Source organism: Humulus lupulus, chromosome 4 (assembly GCF_963169125.1).
Source record: "Humulus lupulus chromosome 4, drHumLupu1.1, whole genome shotgun sequence".
NCBI classification, from domain to species: Eukaryota; Viridiplantae; Streptophyta; class Magnoliopsida; order Rosales; family Cannabaceae; genus Humulus; species Humulus lupulus.
The window spans coordinates 14041941-14062902 of NC_084796.1; the positions used below are offsets into that span (position 1 = coordinate 14041941).

General features: G+C 37.6%; 1 long non-coding RNA gene across 1 annotated transcript; it reads left to right on the forward strand.

The window, feature by feature from the left end:
• The first annotated feature begins 15687 nt into the window (after positions 1–15687).
• Positions 15688–18307, forward strand: LOC133828837 (uncharacterized). Its single transcript, XR_009891338.1, has 3 exons — positions 15688–16126; positions 16971–17034; positions 18196–18307. It is a non-coding gene; the product is annotated as an uncharacterized LOC133828837 (long non-coding RNA).
• Positions 18308–20962: the final 2655 nt, after the last annotated feature.

Sequence of the window (20962 nt, forward strand, 5' to 3'; positions counted from 1 at the left end):
AACATTGCTTTTGCTATTTCGATCAGATCTGTGTTTGCCTTTATGTTTTATTGTAATTTTTCACTGTCATAATGAATTTTCGTTCCTTTCTTGGTTTTTTTCTGCCTCAATAGGACTCGATGGACCTCGATAAACCCTCATGTATTATATTATTTGTATACCTCGATATGCCTCGATGAGCCTCGATAAAACCCTCACATAAGGGGGAAAATGGCTACCTCGATATGCCTCGATAACATCCTCACATAAGGGGAAAATGGATACCTCGATAAGCATCGATGGGACTCGATAAAATCTTCACATAAGGGGAAATGGCTACCTCGATATGCCTCGATGGACCTCGATAGAGGCATAAAACTTAATTATGTAGTATTTTCCTCCATGGGCTGACCTCGATAGTGTGATAGTTTGACCTCGATATGAATCGATATTTTGCTGTTTTATGTTGTAGTTTAACTATTTTACCGTTTTTTTCTTCAGATTCGACTATTTCCATATTTGTTGTATTCAATGGTGTTTGGGAACTCGAAAATAGGGATTGGATTTTTAGGGATGCTGAAAGTCAAGTTCTGTCCGTGGAGAAGGGTTTGACGTATAAGAAACTTCTTGAAATTCTGTACGATGAGCTTGAAGTGGATAAATGTGTGCATGACTTGAAAATTGAGGTCCCGTACACATGCCTATCACAATCCGTCAAACCTACCGTTATAAAAAATGATAGGCATGTGCATGCATTCATTGGGTTAGCATCGAAATCTGTAGAGAAGCTCATTCCTCTATGTGTGACATTGATTAAGAAGGGAGGTATAAGCAATGCATCGGCTTCTGCCAGCGTTAATAAAGATGTTCGATTTGAAGATACCATTTCTCCTCCATGCCATGGTTTCAAAGGAACTCAAGGTGACTTTGGAACATGTGTTCCCAAGACAAATCCAGACGTCATAGTCCATGATGATATTCCGATTAGAGATTCGTCATATTTGCATGACACGGCGGAGTACGATCCTTATGTCAACGACGATCTTGTTGCTGATGCAACAGATCTTGGTGGGCCAGATGTTAGGGCAGATTTGCCAACACAAAGTTAAGATGTTATGGTAGATGAGGAGCACAGAATAGAAGATCGGCAAACATCAGGGACCAGCAGTAGTCGTCCAGGTCCAAGTAGAACCGATGAAGTTTTAGATGGAGTTCTCCATTGGACCTAGGTGAAGATCGTAGAACATGGAGTGCTCCCATGCTCACCAAAGAGGATATAGAGGCCTCACATCAACATCATTCTTTAACCAGCAAAGCTTCAGGAGAATTGCACCCTGGGAAGTTCTTTTAGAATAAGCTTGAATTGAAAACCAAAGCATCCATATTTGCAATGAAGAATAATTCTGAGTTTATGTTGAAGAAATATGGGACTGATGTGTGGTACATTACCTACAAGGATCCTGATTGTGGTTGGAGATTGAGGGGTAAGAAAAAAATGCGATATGAAATGTTCGAGATTACTGTATACGACGAAGTACACACTTGCTCACAAGAAATTCGAGATAAGGATCACCGTCAAGCATCACCGTGGGTTGTTGGGCACCTAATCAAGAGGAAATTTGTTACCGATGATACTCGGTACATGGAAAACAACATAAGGGAGGACATGAAGCACCATTTTGGGGTCGAAATGAGCTATGAGAAGGCGTAGAGATGCAGATAAAATGCTCTTATGTATGTCAGAGGGAAACCTGAGGAATCATACTCCAAGTTACCTGGATACCTGTGTCAGTTGGAGCATAAGAACCCAGGTACAATTACTGATTTTGTAGCAGAAGATGGTTGTTTCTTGTATTGCCTCTTTTCCCTCGGTGTTTCTAGGCGTAGTTTCCAGTAATGTCGTCCTGTAATTTGTGTGGATGGCACATTCTTGAAGAATAAGCATGGTGGCCACATGCTCTATGTTGTTGCGTTGAATGCAAACAACCAATTGTTTCCATTTGCGTTTGCATTGGTAGATAGTGAGAACCATAACTCTTGGACTTATTTCATGAGAAAATTGAAGGAAGCCATAGGGGACGTTGAGAACCTTGCTTTTGTATCGGACAGGCATAAAAGCATTAATCAAGCTTTGGAGCTTGTGTTCCCAGATGCCTATCACAGTGCATGTTACCATCACATCTGTATGAATGTGGTGGCAAAATTCAAAATCGACCACGTGCAAGACATCATGGGGTGTGCAGCGTACGCATTTCGAAGAACGAAATTTCACAAGTTCTTTGACAAGATTAAGGTAATTGATCTGCCCATTACTCAATATCTAGAGGGAATTGGCTTTGAAAGGTGGAGTAGCGTTTATTTTCCTGGTAACCGATACAATATCATGACGAGTAACTACGCAGAAAGCTTTTACAATAAAACCAAGGAGGCAAGGAGCTTTCCAGTCGCCACTTTTCTTGAATTCATAAGATTCACTCTTCAGTCTTGGTTTGCAGATAGACATGAAAGAGCTGCAAAAGCAACAACTGTGTTATCACCTGAGATGGAAAAGGAAACAGGTGATAAAGCAATTTTTTTGGATGTCCAAGTCCTTGGTCATCATAAATTTCTTGTGGTCGATGGTAACGGTGAGGTGAACTTGGCCACAAAATCATGCTCTTGTGGTATGTTCCAAACCATTGGGATACCCTGTGTACATGCTTTTGCTGCAGCCAGAAAAAGAAGCATAAACACTTACTCATTGTGTTCCCCTTACTATAGAATCGAGGCATTAAAGGACACTTATAAAGATATTATTTACCCTATTGAGAACGAGGATGAATGGGTAATCCCTGATCACATCAGAGACACGGTTGTCGGCGTCCCCGTTGAGAAAACCCCTGTAGGAAGGCCCAGGAAGCAGAAAGTGGGTAGACGAAAGACAGATCGCTATGCTTCACGCGGGGAAAAGATTGTCAAGCCACGTAAGTGTAGCAGATGTGGTGGTAGTGGGCACAATAGGAAGTCATGTAAGGCTAGGATTTAAAAATTTGTATTATGTAATTATTCAATTGATTTTGTTGGTTTGGATGTTGAGGCAGACACATTATGTGAATTTAGTACTTTTTTATTTAATAACTTTTTCAAAAAATATTGTTTGATAAAAAATAATATACAAAACTAACTATATGCTATACTATACAAGATGTGTATGAAGAAAATGTAAAGAGCATCATGGGGACAAATTATGATAGAATAGGTCCACACACCATTTGGTCCTGAAATGTTGGATGTTCTCATCGATAACGGTATCGAATGGTAGCCTGGCAACCAAATGCTCGATATGTTTGATGGCAAACATACATCAATCCCCACTGCATATAATCAATTTTGTGTCAATAGAAGATAAAAATAACTTTAATTTTCAGATTTCAAAATACACTAATTAAATAGTGGAATACCTTGTCTTAGTCTAAGGACACTCCTCCGGAGGAATACGACAATATGAAAAAGGTTTTGCGTTCTGCTCAGGAGATACCTGGAGGTCTTTATGGTCGTCAAACATGCCAGAACACCATAACAACGAAAGCAACAATAAGCACCAAGGCTTGATCACTTCCTCCATTAGAGTGTGACTGAGCACGCTATGGTTGGAATCATAAATGTTGATGCACCACGTTGGAATGGAGACTTCAATGGCGATCCAATGTGCGACTTTCTCGACGTGCAAGGCAAAATATATGTCACTCACATTTTGCCATGATACAAGGAATTGATTATCATCGTCCTTCAACATTTTCAGCACATCTTCGTCTCATGTATACTTAATGCCGGTCTCTCTGAAATGATTCCAATGACCTAGGCACACCTGGGGGAAGGCGGTGTTCATGATCGCAGCATCCTGCTGAAATGCAGCATGATAAAAGTGGCGTCGGCAGCGTAGCACGTGCAAAGCGGCATCAATATGCTGAAAAACATGAAAATTCGTTAATACAATCAATATATTTTAAGATTGAATTGAAAACATAAATGTAATTTACATACCGAATCCCAAAGCCAAGTCTGGACTGTGTGCAACTGCAAGAATCATGCCACACCGTGCGTCCCAGTATAGACGTTCTGGTCTCTCTTGTTGTCGTTCTTCCCGATGATCCACTTATGGAAGCTCTTCTCCTGCTGTGGGTCACACTTCCTCAAAGGTTCAGCAACTAGCCCCTGTTTATCTTCTCTGATCTTCTTCATTGGGTCGGTGAAGTCATCAAAACGCTTGGGCCTGCGTTTCTTCCTGACAACTTCAAGGCCAGCTGCCTCCTCAGGCTGCAGTACTCGTACACTGGGACTGTCAGCATCACTGGCTACTACATATGTCTGGGCCTGTGGAGTGGAGGGTTGATCACTGGGCTCGTAGTCTGCAGGCAAGATATCAGACTCTGTATCTGATTTTACGTCGGTGGATCGACCTGAGACCACTGAAAGCAGCTGCGCCAACTAAGCCATGATCGTAGTCTGATTCTGAAGTAAGGTTGTCTGGCCCTCCTCAACCTTCTTGAGCCTCTGCATTAATTGCTCATAATCAGGTTGGGCAACCTGACTAGAGGAAGCTGCACAGGCCTGTGAAGTGCCCTCCTCAACCCTCGGGACATCCTCGTAAAAAATGGAGGCTTCCTTTGAAACTTTTGCCAGCTTCTCAGGTACTACTACTTCCTCCGCTGCAGTCCTAGCCTCCCTCACAGTTGATTCCAACTCAGGGAATAACCTGGAATCAACTTCTGGGGTCCTTTGTAGTAGACTACCTCACCGGGACGTGGCTTCAGCATGGAAAATACCACTAACTGCATGGTTGAATAACATGTGTCAGGAAAATTTTAATAAAATATATTTTTAATCAATTAATCTGTGACATTGAACAAGATAAAATAGAACTTACTCGACGGTTGGCGAATATAGGAACCAACTGAGTTGTCGAAATAGTGATATCAGTCTTCGTAGCCCAGCTAAGCATCCTCGGAATCTGGTTCCCACTGTTCTCACCGAACTTACTCCCGAGAGATGGCATGGCCTCAAAAGCCCAGTACAGAAGTGCGGGTGCATAGCCATAAAAACTATACTTCACCACATTCTATTTTTTGCTTTAACCCTCTTTCTTCTTCTCCTCGTAGTGTTTCAATTGCTTCTTCATGTCATTCTGAACTCCTCTGCTAACTTTCTAAAATGACAACTTCCCCCATGGATACTTGAAAAAGTAATCCTCAACCATCCTCAGGGAATCTCCCCATATCGTCGTTGTCTTCTCTGGGGCATTCAATACACCCTCTATCAAATAGTACAAACCCAGTTTAAATGCATCTTCTGGGTTTGCCGAGGCCTTCAAAGCATCTTCCAACTGACCAAAACTAACCTTCGAATCACCATTAAAATATTCCTGGATGATCCGATCACTTGAAAGATGCTCTTTCAACTTATCTAGGGACGGTGATTTCAAAAAATTTTGCCCGGTAACTAGGGCAAACTCTGCAATACCAAATCTACACAGAGTGTTGCCAATGTAGAACTGACCCTCTTCAGGCTTCTTGCTTTCTACCTTACGCAACATTAGCTGATGCAGCAAAACCCCAGAAAAACTAAATGGCTTCGCCTTAAAGAACTGTCCCAACGGATGCCTGACCTTATTGTGCCGTTGGAGAAGCACTTTCCTGACCGTGTCACTTATAGGGGTAGTGCCTACTTTGATACCCTTATAGAGCAGTTTCAGAGGCATGATCTTATTGAAAGGGCACAGGCATGCCCGTTGGGAAAGTTCTTTAAGGTGAGGCCATTTAGTTTTTCTGGGGTTCTGTTGCATCAGCTAATGTTGCGTAAGGTAGAAAGCAAGAAGCCTGAAGAGGGTTAGTTCAACATGGGCAACACTCTGTGTAGATTTGGTATTGCAGAGTTTTCCCTAGTTACCGGGCTAAATTTTGGGAAATCACCGTCCTCAGATGAGTTGAAAGAGCATCTTTCAAGTGATCGAATCATCCAGGAATATTTTAATGGTGATTCGAAGGTTAGTTTTGGTCAGTTGGAAGATGCTTTGAAGGCCTCGACAAACCCAGAAGATGCATTTAAGCTGGGTTTATGCTATTTGATAGAGGGTGTACTGAATGCCCTAGAGAAGACAATGACGATATGGGGAGATTCCCTGAGGATGGTTGAGGATTACTTTTTCAAGTATCCATGGGGGAAGTTGTCATTTAAGAAAGTTAACAGAGGAGTTCAAAATGACATGAAGAAGAAATTGAAACACTACGAGGAGAAGAAAAAAGAGGGTTAAAGCAAAAAACAGAAGGAGGCGAAGTATAATTTTTATGGCTATGCACCCGCACTTCTGTACTGGGCTTTTGAGGCCATGGCATCTCTCGGGAGTAAGTTCGGTGAGAACAGTGGGAACCAAATTCAGAGGATGCTTAGCTGGGCTACGAAGACTGATATCACTATTTCGACAGCTCAGTTGGTTCCTATATTCGCCAACCGTCAAGTAAGTTCCACTTTATCTTGTTAATTGTCACAGATTAATTGATTAACAATTTATTTTATAAAAATTTTCCTGACACATGTTATTCAACCATGCAGTTAGTGGTATATTCCATGCTGAAGCCACGTCCCGGTGAGGTAGTCTACTACAAAGGACCCCAGAAGTTGATTCCAGGTTATTCCCTGAGTTGGAATCAACTGTGAGGGAGGCTGGGACTGCAGCGGATGAAGTAGTAGTACCTGAGAAGCTGGCAAAAGTTGCAAAGGAAGCCTCCATTTTTTACGAGGATGTCCCGAGGGTTGAGGAGGGCACTTCACAGGCCTGTGCAACTTCCTCTAGTCAGGTTGCCCAGCCTGATTATGAGCAATTAATGCAGAGGCTCAAGAGGGTTGAGGAGGGCCAGACAACCTTACTTCAGAATCAGACTACGATCATGGCTTAGTTGGCACAGCTGCTTTCAGTGGTCTCAGGTCGATCCACCGACGTAAAATCAGATACAGAGTCTGATATCTTGCCTACAGACTACGAGCCCAGTGATCAACCCTCCACTCCACAGGCCCAGACATCTGTAGTATCCAGTGATGCTGACAGTCCCAGTGTACGAGTACTGCAGCCTGAGGAGGCAGCTGGCCTTGAAGTTGTCAGGAAGAAACGCAGGCCCAAGCGTTTTGATGACTTCACCGACCCAACGAAGAAGATTAGAGAAGATAAACAGGGGCTAGTTGCTGAACCTTTGAGGAAGTATGACCCACAGCAGGAGAAGAGCTTCCATAAGTGGATCATCGGGAAGATCGACAACAAGAGAGACCAGAACGTCTATACTGGGACGCACGGTGTGGCATGATTCTTGCAGTTGCACACAGTCCAAACTTGAATTTGGGATTCGGTATGTAAATTACATTTATGTTTTCAATTCAATCTTAAAATATATTGATGGTACTAACAAATTTTCATGGTTTTCAGCATATTGATGCCGCTTTGCACATGCTACGCTGCCGACGCCACTTTTATCATGCTGCGTTTCAGCAGGATGCTGCAATCATGAACACCACCTTCCCCCAGGTGTGCCTAGGTCGTTGGAATCATTTCAGAGAGATCGGCACTAAGTATACATGGGACAGCGATGTGCTGAAAATGTTGAAGGGCGATGATAATCAATTCCTTATATCATGGCAAAATGTGAGTGAAGTATATTTTTCCTTGCACGTCGAGAAAGCCGCACATAGGATCGCCATTGAAGTCTCTATTCCAACATGGTGCATCAACATTTATGATTCCAACCATAGCGTGCTCAGTCCCACTCTGATGGAGGAAGTGATCATGCCTTGGTGCTTATTGTTGCCTTCGTTGTTATGGTGTTCTGGCATGTTTGACGACCATGAGGACCTCCAGGTATCTCCTGAGCAGAACGCAAAGCCTTTTTCATATTGTCGTATTCCTCCGGAGGAGTGTCCTCAGACTAAGAAAAGGTATTCCCCTATTTAATTAGTGTATTTTGAAATTTGAAAATTAAAGCTATTTTTATCTTCTATTGACACAAAATCGATTATATGCAGTGGGGATTGATGTATGTTTTCCATCAAACATATCGAGCATTTGGTTGCTAGGCTACCACTCGATGCTGTTATCGATGAGAACATCCAGCATTTTAGGACCAAGTGGTATGTGGACCTATTATATCAGAACTTGTCCTCGTGATGCTCTTTACATTTTCTTCATACACATTTTGTATAGTATAGCATATAGTTAGTTTTATATATTATTTTTTATCAAACAATATTTTTTGAAAAAGTTATTAAATAAAAAAGTACTAAATTCACATAATGTGTCTACTTCGACATCCAAACCAACAAAATCAATTGAATAATTACATAACACAAATTTTTAAATCCTAGCCTTACATGACTTCCTATTGTGCCCACTACCACCACATGCTATACTTACGTGGCTTGACAATCTTTTCCCCGCATGAAGCATAACGATTTGTTTTTGCCTACCCACTTTCTGCTTCATGGGCCTTCCTACAGGGGTTTTCTCAACGGGGACGCCGACAATCGTATCTCTGATGTGATCAATGATTACCCATTCATCATCGTTCCCAACAGGGTAAATAGTATCTTTATAAGTGTCCTTCAACGCCTTTATTCTATGGTAAAGGGAACACAATGAGTAAATGTTTATGCTTCTTTTTCTGGCTGCATCAAAAGTATGTACACAGGGTATCCCAATGGTTTGGAACATGCCACAAGAGCATGATTTTGTGGCCAATTCACCTCACCATTACCATCGACCACAAGATATTTGTGATGACCAAGGACTTGGACATCCAAAAAAATTGATTTATCACCTATTTGCTTCAAATCCTTTTCCATCTCAGGTGATAACACAGTTGTTTCTTTTGCAGCTCTTTCATGTCTATCTGCAAACCAAGACTGAAGAGTGAATCTTATGAATTCAAGAAAAGTGGCGACTGGAAAGCTCCTTGCCTCCTTGGTTTTATTGTTAAAGCTTTCTACGTAGTTACTCATCATTATATTGTATTGGTTACCAGGAAAATAAGCGCTACTCCACCTTTCAAAGCCAATTCCCTCTAGATATTGAGCAATGGGCCGATCAATTACCTTAATCTTGTCAAAGAACTTGTGAAATTACGTTCTTCGAAATGCGTACGCTGCACACCCCATGATGTTTTGCACGTGGTCAGTTTTGAATTTTGCCACCACATTCATACATATGTGATGGTAACATGCACCGTGATAGGCATCTGGGAACACAAGCTCCAAATCATGATTAATGATTTTATGCCTGTCCGATACAAAAGCAAGGTTCTCAACGTCCCATATGGCTTCCTTCAATTTTCTCATGAAATAAGTCCAAGAGTTATGGTTCTCACTGTCCACCAATGCAAACGCAATTGGAAACAACTGGTTGTTTGCATCCAATGCAACAACACAGAGCATGTGGCCACCATGCTTATTCTTCAAGAATGTGACATCCACACAAATTACAGGACGACGGTACTGGATACCACGCCTAGAAACACCGAAGGAAAAGAAGCAATACAAGAAACGATCATCTTCTGCTACAAAATCAGTAATTGTACCTGGGTTCTTATGCTCCAACTGACACATGTATCCAGGTAACTTGGAGTATGATTCCTCAAGTTTCCCTCTGACATACATAAGAGCATTTTCTCTGCATTTCCACGCCTTCTCATAGCTCATTTCGACCCCAAAATGGTGCTTCATATCCTCCCTTATGTTGTTTTCCATGTACCGAGTACCATCGGTAACAAATTTCCTTTTGATTAGGTGCCCAACAACCAACGTTGATGCTTGACGGTGATCCTTATCTCGAATTTCTTGTGAGCAGGTGTGTACTTCGTTGTATACAGTAAGCTCAAACATTTCATATCGCATTTTTTTCTTACCCCTCAATCTCCAACCACAATCAGGATCCTTGCAGGTAATGTACCACACATTAATCTCATATTTCTTCACCATATACTCAACATTATTCTTCATCGCAAATATGAATGCTTTGGTTTTCAATTCAAGCTTGTTCTGAAAGAACTTCCCAAGGTGCAATTCTCCTGAAACTTTGCTGGTTGAAGAATGATGTTGATGTGAGGCCTCTATATCCTCTTTGGTGAACATGGGAGCACTCCATGTTCTACGATCTTCACCTAGGTCCAATGGAGAACTCCATCTAAAACTATCATCGGTTCTACTTGGACCTGGACGACTACTGCTGGTCCCAGGTGTTTGCCAATCTTCTATTCCGCGCTCCTCATTTACCATAACATCTTAACTCTGTGTTGGTAAATCTACCCTAACATCTGGCCCACCAAGATCTGTTGCATCAGCAACATGATCGTCATTGACATAAGGATCGTAGCCATAAGGATCGTACTCCGCCGTGTCATGCAAATATGATGGATCTCTAACCGGGATATCATCATGGACTATGACGTCTGGATTTGTCTTGGGAACACATGTTCCAAAGTCACCTTGAGTTCCTTTGAAACCATGGCATGGAGGAGAAATGATATCTTCAAATCAAACTTCTTTATTAACGCTAGCAGAAGCCGATGCATTTCTTATACCTCCCTTCTTAATCAATGTCACACATAGAAGAATGAGCTTCTCTACAGATTTTGATGCTAGGCCAATGAATGCACGCACATGCCTATCATTTTTTATAACGGTAAGTTTGACGGATTGTGATAGGCATGTGTACGGGACCTTAATTTTCAAGTCATGCACACATTTATCCACTTCAAGCTCATCGTACAGAATTTCAAGCAGTGCTCATACATCAAACCCTTCTCCACGAGCAGAACTTGATTTTCAGCATCCCTGAAAATCCAATCCTTATTTTCGAATTCCCAAACACCATTGAATGCAACAAATATGGAAACAGTCGAATCTGAAAAAAAAACAAAAAAAAGAAGGTAAAATAGTTAAACTACAACATAAAACAGCAAAATATCGATTCATATCTAGGTCAAACTATCACACTATCGAGGTCAACCCATCGAGGCCCATCGATTACAATCGAGTCCCATCGAGGCAAATACTACATAATTAAGTTTTATGCCTCTATCGAGGTCCATCAAGGCATATCGAGGTAGCCATTTCCCCTTATGTGAAGATTTTATCGAGTCCCATTGAGGCTCATCGAGGCATATCGAGGTAGCCATTTCCCCCTTATGTGAGGATGTTATCGAGGCCCATCGAGGCATATCGAGACAGCCATTTTCCCTCTTATGTGAGGGTTTTATCGATGTCAATCGAGGCATATCGAGGTATACACATAATATAATACATGAGGGTTTATCGAGGTCCAACAAGGACCATCAAGTCCTATCGAGGCAGACAAAAAACCCAGAAAAAAAATCAAGAAAGGAACGAAAATTCATTCCGACAGTGAAAATTACAATAAAACATGAAGGCATACACAGATCTGTTCGAAATAGAAAAATCAATGTTGATAAACATGTTTCCTCATTACATATAACAAATATATACTTATGCATACAATTTTTTATCCGAAATCCAAAATGAAATCCTTGCCTTGAAAGGATTCACAACTTGCCCTGAAATAAGCTTGAAAATTTGTATAGATTAAGCTACCTTATTTTTTTTTTTGTGTACAAGAGCTTGAGAGATAGAGAGGGAGAAGACAATGGGAGAAAAAGAGGGAAATTTATGATAGGGGCATTTTTGGTAATCCAAAGAGTACTAGAATAAAAATGTGAGGTTTTTTTCGGTTGGTATAATTTTATCATAAAGTGTCACTTAATGCATTAAAAGTCAAATTTCCCACATATATTTATGGTGTCACTAATGCTTATTTGTTTATAATGTAAAAATGAAAAGAAAAATAATACCACGAAGACAGTATTCTCTAAATGAAAGAACTTTTTGGATGTAATGTGAAAGTGACATATTTGAATGTAATGTGAAAGTGACATATTTGAACTCTATTTAGAGCATTTCCAATGAAATATCAAAAAACTGGTACAATGCTATATTTAGCACATCTTACAAAAAATATGACTCTAATGATGTTCCAAAAAGTGTGTCAAATTTGGCACATGCTAAAAGTTGTGTCAAATTTGACACAAAATATAGCATGTGTCAAATTTAACACATCAATAAATGTTACTTTTTTATTTATCATATTGCCACTAATTATTATAATTAAGTAGTTGAAAATTAATGACCAACAATATATTATTTTTTATTTATTTTGTTAATGACAAATTTCTTGGAGTACATAATTTGAATAATGAAAATTATGTTTTCAATAAATATTAAATCAATTATTGATTTTTTTTTATTAATTTGCATCTTGTGCATTAAAGCACAATTGCAAATATTGGACAAAATATAACATTAACTCATTTTTTGTGCTAAATTTGGCACAAAATTTATATATTGCATTGGAAATATGGTCTTATGTTTGAACTTCTAAGGACCACATTGAAGAGATCCCTTGTTTTGTCATATATATGATATGATTGTGGATTAATAGTATATCAAGTTTACTGAAGGTATTTTATCTGAACTCTAAGTAAGAATCTTAAATGGCTGATCGCAAAACAAAGAAAAAAAATTCATGCATATATTTCAATTAATACAATGTTGTGTGACATTTCATCACACACCTCATGGGCATCATTTTGATATCATTTATTTTTAGTTTTCCTATCTGTTTAAAACTTAGCATTACACTATGTTCTCTAAAACTGATACACAACTCTAAAAATGAGAAAAAAGAGTGACCATTGAGCACACTTGGAACAAAGTAAGTCCATTTCATACAGTGAAAGAAACGAAAAAGAAAAGTAAGTCCATTTTGAATGATTTTTTCAGTGTTGATTTTGGTTACAGGAGCCAAAGGTGTACCCAATTTCCTAAATATATTTGTAAAAATTTCTGGGTCTCTCATCCCTCCCACGAAAACATCAAAACAAAATGGTGAAATATAAAAGGGTGTTGATACCTGAAATAGAGAGACTGGCAGGGGAGAATGGTAGTGGGCCCACTTATTTAGGGATTTTTGGATTAGTGGGCCTCCTTTTTTTGTTTTTGTTTTAAGTTTATAAAAAATTCCTTTCCTATGCCAACCAACATGTTTGGTGGCAGTAATATAAATGGAATAAAACTTAGACAAATTTTCGGATGCACCCTAAAAAGAGCACACAGTGCATCTCTTAATGTTTTTGGTTTAGAAAGTATTTTTAGCGAATTTATTTTTTATTAATTTTTTTAATTACTTTCTATTCTCTCATTTTTCCCCTAAATTCATTTTAAAAATTAAATATTTATAAAAACATATACTTAATTCCGTACACATTTCAAATGTTTATAGGCAAATTAGAGCTTCCAATGCAGTTTTAAGATCTTGAAGTTAACAGAGCCAAACAAATCATGCTCCAGATTGCTTATTTAAGCTCAAATTATACTTGAGTTAAGCCTAGCTTAAATTACACTAAGCTGGTTCATGCTCAATTGAAGGTTGTGAAACTAAGCCAAACTTACTAAATTGAAGAACAGAATAGTATGGCACATGAGCATAATTATCATTCTTCATGATACTCCAAATATACATATAGTAATTGTAACGTTCTAAATTTTTTTAATATGACTTAGTCCCTGGATTAAGCAATAATTGAATTAATTGAGTGTCTATATGTTATGAGCATGTTATTATATAAATTATGGGAGTTATATTATAATATGATTATATTGGCATGTTTATGTGTATTAAGCATGCATGTGGACCCATTTCTTATTAGAATGACATTTTCGTAATTTTGGCTCATTGATGATATATTTGAATATATGCGTGTTTTATGTTTGAGACCACATTATTATATGGATATATTTGAGTTATCTGGCACAAGGTGATCCTAGAGAGGAAGTTAGCGGTTTAGTCATAACGGGGGTAAATACCCGGCTCGGGGTGAGCCTAGGGGTATTTTAGTAATTTAGCACATTACCGGGATTTAGCGAGTAATGGGAAAAATTATTTAGTGATCATTTGAGGATATTGGAGATAATGGGAATTTGGGAGACGTTGATTATGATTAACGGGGAAAAGTGGAAAATTGCGAATTTGCCATTGTGAGCATTGGGGAGGAAAATTTGGGTGAAGGGTATTTAGATCTTTTAGATAGACCTTGGCTTAACTCAGCTAGTTTGGAAGGCTGTGGAAAGCAGAGGAACACTAAGGAAATCACATTCTCAACTTCTTCTTATCTCTCTCTAACACTTGGGGGTTTGGCTGAATTTTGAGGAAGAGAGGCTCAAAACATGGAGGATTGAATCTAGGGTTGAAGTGGGACAACATAAATGTCGTGACTCTTCTTTAAGGTAAGGTATTACTCTGTTTCTTGGTAAATCTCAGCCATGGTTTAAGTTTTTGCAGAGTTTTAAACTGTGATTAGGTTTTGATTTGGGTTAGAATTGAGTTTAGTTTTTGAGGTGTTGGTACTGCTTATGATATGTTATTTAGGGTTTTAAACTCATTTGGGACTTTAAGAAAGTTTGGGATGAGATTTGGGAGCTTTGGCTCGAGGGAAAAATGGTGGGAAAACGTAGTTTTTCTAGGTTCGTGAAGGAGCGCCACAACCCTGTTCTTCCGAGTCGAGACGCTAGGATGATCCAAGGTAGGGAACCCTGGCTGTGTGTCGCGGCGCCTGTAAGGTTGTGCTATGGCGCTAGGCCATTTTCAGGGCCCTTATTTTTGTGTTTTTAGGGCATAGGCCCAGGGGTTTGAGGGACGATTTCACTACCCCGTGTGGGGGAATTGGAGGTCCTGAGAGCACGGGATTGGTTCCGGGGTTCTACTATGAAATCTAATAGTAACGAGAATGTTATTTGTGGGTTGTGACTAGGTTACCGCTAGGGCTCGGGAGAGGATCGTTCTCGTGGGTTGTGTGTGTATATATATTTATTTAATAGGGTTTTGCCTTGCAAATAGCATTATTATATACAGTATATGATCTTTAAAAGGGATTGTTATTTGTTTTGCCTCATGCTCTTGACATTGACACTCGGTGGGACATTTTAAAACAGAGGATTGGGGAGTTTTCTTCTTGTTGTTTTCTGGCTTTTTCCAAATTTTATTTGACCAAAAGTTTTTATATCTTTCTGTTATTATAAGCACTATGAATTTCTTTTGTAAATATTCTCACTGCCTTTACTTCTCACGTTTGCCACTGTTAATAGGATGCTGTGGACGTCCATGACAGTTTAGTTGCTGAAGCTGAACATGGTGATGCTTCCAGAAAGGAAAGGTCCTCAGTTCAAGGTGTAGAACTGTAATATCCAACATTTTCATAATACATTTATTTATTATAAATCAAAGTTTTAATACATAAAATGTACAACTTTACAAATTTAAGAAATAGTAATGGAAAAATAGTGTTTAAAATATGATTTTATGTTTTTAATGAGATTAAAGAAAGAGAAACTTGAGTAGTCAAGTATTGGACCCAAATGTCATATAATTTTAATTGGGGATTTTTTATAAAATTAAGAAAGTTTGGCTAAAGGGCTTATTTGAAATTTTTTTTAGTATTTTGGGTCCAAGTGTAATTTTTTAAAATAAATAAATAAATAAATAAATAAAATAAAAATAAAATAAAAGGCTTCAGCCTTTCATTTTACCCGAGCCCCTCTCTCTCTCTCTCCTCAGAAAATCTCTCTCTCTCTCTCTCTCCTCTGCGTATTACTGTTGCCGATGACGCAGGAGTACTTTCCGGCCACCATTTTTAGCCACGCGCCGGACCGTTGGATTCAGAGGCCTCCGAACTATCGACCCACGCGGGAATCTAGAGCTCACTCGTCGATTAAACGCCTCAACCACTCGATTTAAGTTCGGCCACCCCGCAACTTCAAAGTTGCGATTCGGCCACCTCGGGCATCCGTTTGCCGATCCGTCACCACCATCGTGTTCCTCGTGTTGTGGGCTTCAAAACCCAATAACTTGTTCCTACATCTACCATAGTTGGGTGGTGGGCCCACCACGAGCCACCGCGATCCACCGTAGACCGACGGTCGAAACTTAGTGTTCGAGGTTCCGAAGTACGTTTTGAGTCTCAGAAAATCATCGTTTGACTTATTGTGGAACCCGATCATTTTGGTATAATTTCTTTAACCTATATATTGTGATTTAATTGTGATTGATTAGAGTAATTGTTATTATGTGTATTTATGGTATATAATTATATATTATTGATATATGGAATATTTTCTGTAATTTACTGGCTGTCTGGGATTATATATATTTTTGATACAGGTTTTGATTTTTGGAATTGTCCACTTTATAGCCGTTGTGCTGTCTAATTTTCTAGAAAATATTAGATATTAAATCAAGTATAAAAAAAATACATATTTAATTGATTTTATATTAATATGGAAATTATTATGATTAAGTAATTTTAATTATTATTGTTATTATTTTGTTAAGTAAATCAAGAATACAGATTCATATATATATATATATATATAAAAAGTATGATTTATAGTAAACCTATTATCTAACCATTATTATTGTATATTAATATTTGAATATTAAAATAATATCAAATATTAGTTTCCTACAGTTATTGATATTTGTAAGACCAGTGAAGTTTGGAAAAAGTATATTTATTATATCACTGTAATTGATATTATGACTAATTAATAATAATATAAATATTTATATTTATATTATTATCATTATATTGATTATTACAACTTTATGTTACAAATATGATTTCTTTTATAAAATGACTATTTGAATATATACATCCATATACGTATTGCTATTGAAGTATTTTGTTATTAATATCGAAATAAGTTTAATTATAGACGATAATTATTATTGTTGTTAGGATTATAATTATTATTATCATTTATATAGTTTCTGGTATGATTAATATACACTATCAATAGTGTATATTTACGGATTAGATAAAATTTAATAAATTATGTGCCTTGAATAGGATTTGTATGGATTTGATTGATTGACTCTTGGTGAGCCGTTTTAAAATAAGCTAAGGACCTAAGGTAAGTAAATCTCACCTTTTGTGCTTAAGTGTAAGATGCATGACTACATTGATTGTGTACATCTGATGAGTTAAGAATGGTATGATGATGATGCATATGATAAGTATGTGAAGAATGGTTATATGAACACCATAAGGGTGTTGTGTGATATGTAATTGATGAATTCTGTGATATATGAAAGATGTCTTACTTGGTTAAGAATGATATGAATTATGTGCAAGTATGTGTTCTTATGTTGATGGATATGTGGATTACTCTATGTTCATGATTTGTTATATGTTATGATATATGAAGCGTTTAAGTTTTTAGGCTGGAAACCTTAGACCTGAGCCATAGCTCTACGTTAAGGTATAACAACGCCACCAACCCAAAGCTTCATGTATTATGACTAAAGATGTTTTGAGTTATATGAGATGTGATATAATGCCTTGAATGAATACCATCAACATGAATCATGAACATGAACATTGGCATTTCAGCATCAGCATGTATGCATGGCATGTACAGTTATGTGATACATTATTATGTGATATAAGACCATGCATATGAATATGAGAAAAGTTATGAAATGCCTTGAAAAGTTTTATGTAAAGTTAAACATTTTAATGACACAAGGCTTAAGCAAAGTGATAATAAGATGTTAAAAAGGGTGCCACTGTTTCGATGAAGCAATCAAGTAAGTTCAGTAAAGAAGACGGAGGTCTATTAAGGCTTATAGTGGCCGTCCACTAGTGTGGGCTAGGTCAGAGTTGACCATTCAGATATGTTTGCCATGTTCCCGTCTTTCTCCTCCATATGTGTAATAAGTATGACAGCTATGGCAACGATGAAATGAGTGTTATGATGAGCCTAGCTGAGATGATGGCTAGCCGGAGGAGAACCCATGGGATTCTATATGATATATGTTATAAGCCCTGCAGGCATTTGCCGAATCAAACAGTGTGCACAAGTGAAATCGGGCCCATAAAAATTGTGAAACTAAAATAAAGAGCATAAAAGTAAAGTTTGAAAGTGCATGAGCAATAAATGAAATGCATAAGTATATAAGTCAGCATATTAGTATATGTGCACTACAAACTCACGACATTCATGTGTATGTGTATGCATGAGATTTGCTTACTGAGCGTTAGCTCATTATGTTATTTTCCAACATTTTTCCAGGTGTGGCTTTAGCTGTTGAGCAACTTGTGGAGCACGGACTCAGTAGCAATGAAATAATGGTTTAGAGTTTTCATATGGCTGCCTTAAATTTAAAGTATTCATACGTGTAATAATTTCTTCTAATAAGTTTATATAAAAGTTTAAATTTTTCTGTATTTCTTCGTATCATTTTATTTAATTCTTTTGGTCAAGTGCCTTACATACTCGTAAACCCTAGAATTACGAGTATGTGGCAGACGTACCCTACCTTAGGGACGTTACAAGAACAGGTGATTAATACCAAACATGTTTCATGTAATTAGAAATTGATTGCAGTTTTACTTTCATATATTTTAAAGATTTTTATTAGAGCTTATCTGAGTTTGAATTATAAAAAAATAGTTTCCAAGTTGAGTTAAGACTTCTTATTTATGGCTATCTGTCAAATATTGTTGTACTTAGTGGAGTTTGAATATCTTAGATATTCATCCGTAGCTCTTGATATCTATTTTTAAATGTGGATAATGTCTTATTATGAGTTTTTCTCTTAACAATAGAACTAGTAATTGATTTGGTAATTATGTTTCCCCTTGATCAAACAAAGGAATGTGTATGTGTTTATTCTCTAATTGCTTTAGTATTACACTTTAGTGGGGTTTGAATATCTTAGATATTCATCCGTAGTGAAGTAGGTTTTGGGAATTCTGTGTGCTGCGGTGATAACGGAAGATTGAGAACTTGCATGTCTTAGTGAAGTAGGTTCTGAGAATTTTGTGTGCTGCGGTGATATATGGATGAAAACATGTGTTGTTTGATTTGTTTGACATGTTTCTGTTGATTGTGACAGATGACTAGGCTAGTAAATTAGGGGATATGCTGTCCGATTTTCTATAGATTTGTTTGTACTTAATTTTGTGTAGAAATATGAGAAAGATACTGCCACAATGATAAATTTGTGATTCGGATATTCAACATTTGACGGTCTAATTAATAATTAAGTTAATTATAGAATTTTAAATACATACTTAGATCTGAGATAAATTTTTAATTACTAGAATAGGCTAAAAAAATAAGGTTTAGTTGAAACCCACTATACATCCAAGATAGGATTCAAATTAGTGATGTTTCTTTCTTAATTAATCAAGTAATTAAGTAGTACTAATGTCTTATCACTTAAGCTTCTTCCCACTTGAACCATAACATCATAATAAATAATAACGCGGCATTAAAGTTTTAACGAAATTAGAGATTAAGAGGTGGATTATGATTAAAAGGGTCTCTTAAAAGATGCTTAATTATAATTGTTGTGTGTGTGTGTTTACTTATTTATAAGTTTGAATTATAATATATTTATAATTAAAGAACTTTTTTATAATGTGCATGTCTATATTGAGATACATTTCTTTGGCGCAATACTAGACAACATTGACAATTGAAGTTTTTAGAATAAAAAATATATTTCACTAACATTGTATACATTTCTTGTTTAATATTTGGTGATGATAAAATTTGATTGTAGTTTAAACTATCATGTAATATGATTTTGTAAGCCGAGACTAAATACTGAAATGATATTTTTGAGTAATTAATAAAAAAATATTTTGTTGTATTTTCTTTTGAAATTTTAGAAATCTAACATATATAATACATTTTGGACACTCAAAATGATATATTTTTTCTAAATTAAAATGAAAATTGTAGCTGCATTTTTAAAAAAAAAAAATTACTTTTAAGGGCATGCAAAGCGAGTCCTAAAAAATTACTTAAAGCACTCAACCAGATTTTTAGGACTCGCAAGATTTTTTAAGACTCGCACCAGATGCGAGTCCTAAAAATATTCTTTTAGGACTCGCAATGCGAGTCCTGAGAACTTAATTAAAAGCACTCAACCATATTTTTTAGGACTCTCGTAGCGAGTCCTATAAACATTTTTTTAGGACTCACAACGCGAGTCCTAAAAACAGGTTTTTAGGACTCGCAATGTGAGTCTTAAAAAACCTTAGTTTTTAAGGCTCTCAAATAAAGGACTCGCGCCTCGCGAGTCCTAAAAACTTTTTTAGGACTCGCAATGCTAGTCCTAAAAATCATTTTTTGTAGTAGTGCTTGCTTATTTGCTTGTGCTTGGACCAAAGGTAAGAAAACTGGACCCAATGCCTGAGATACGTGATTAGGGCTCGACCCCGTTGTTAAGAGTATTATGATTAGGGCTCGGCCCCGTTATCGAATGTGTTATGATTAGGGCTCGACCCTGCTGTTAAAAGTATTAAGATTAGGGCTCGACCCTGCTATTAAATGTGACGCCTCACGTCACTTTGGCTGCTTTCTGGAATGACGACTGGCCCTACAAACCAAGACAAGTCTTTCCAGCGTGCTTTGTCCTCACTCGCACACTTACTGGGAAAACTTCCCAGGAGGTCACCCATCCCTAGATTACTCCAGGCTAAGCACGCTTAACCATGGAGTTCTCAAGTGATGGGCTACCGAAAAGAAGATGCACCTTCCTGATATAGGTAGTACCCATCAATCCATTTAAGCCATCTTCAACTGTGTAGTCCCATACCTACACAGTCTTAGAATCATTACACTTGACCTTCCCCAGGCGGTGTGGGATTGCACAACTTACCCGGTCTTTCCCCTTACGGATCACGGGATTCTGACTGTCACATTAAAAGTATTAAGATTAGGGCTCGAACCTGCTGTTAAATGTATTATGATTGGGGCTGGGCCCAATTGTTAATGTAAACATGATTAGGGCTCGGGCCCAGCTAATAAGCATGATTATAATTAT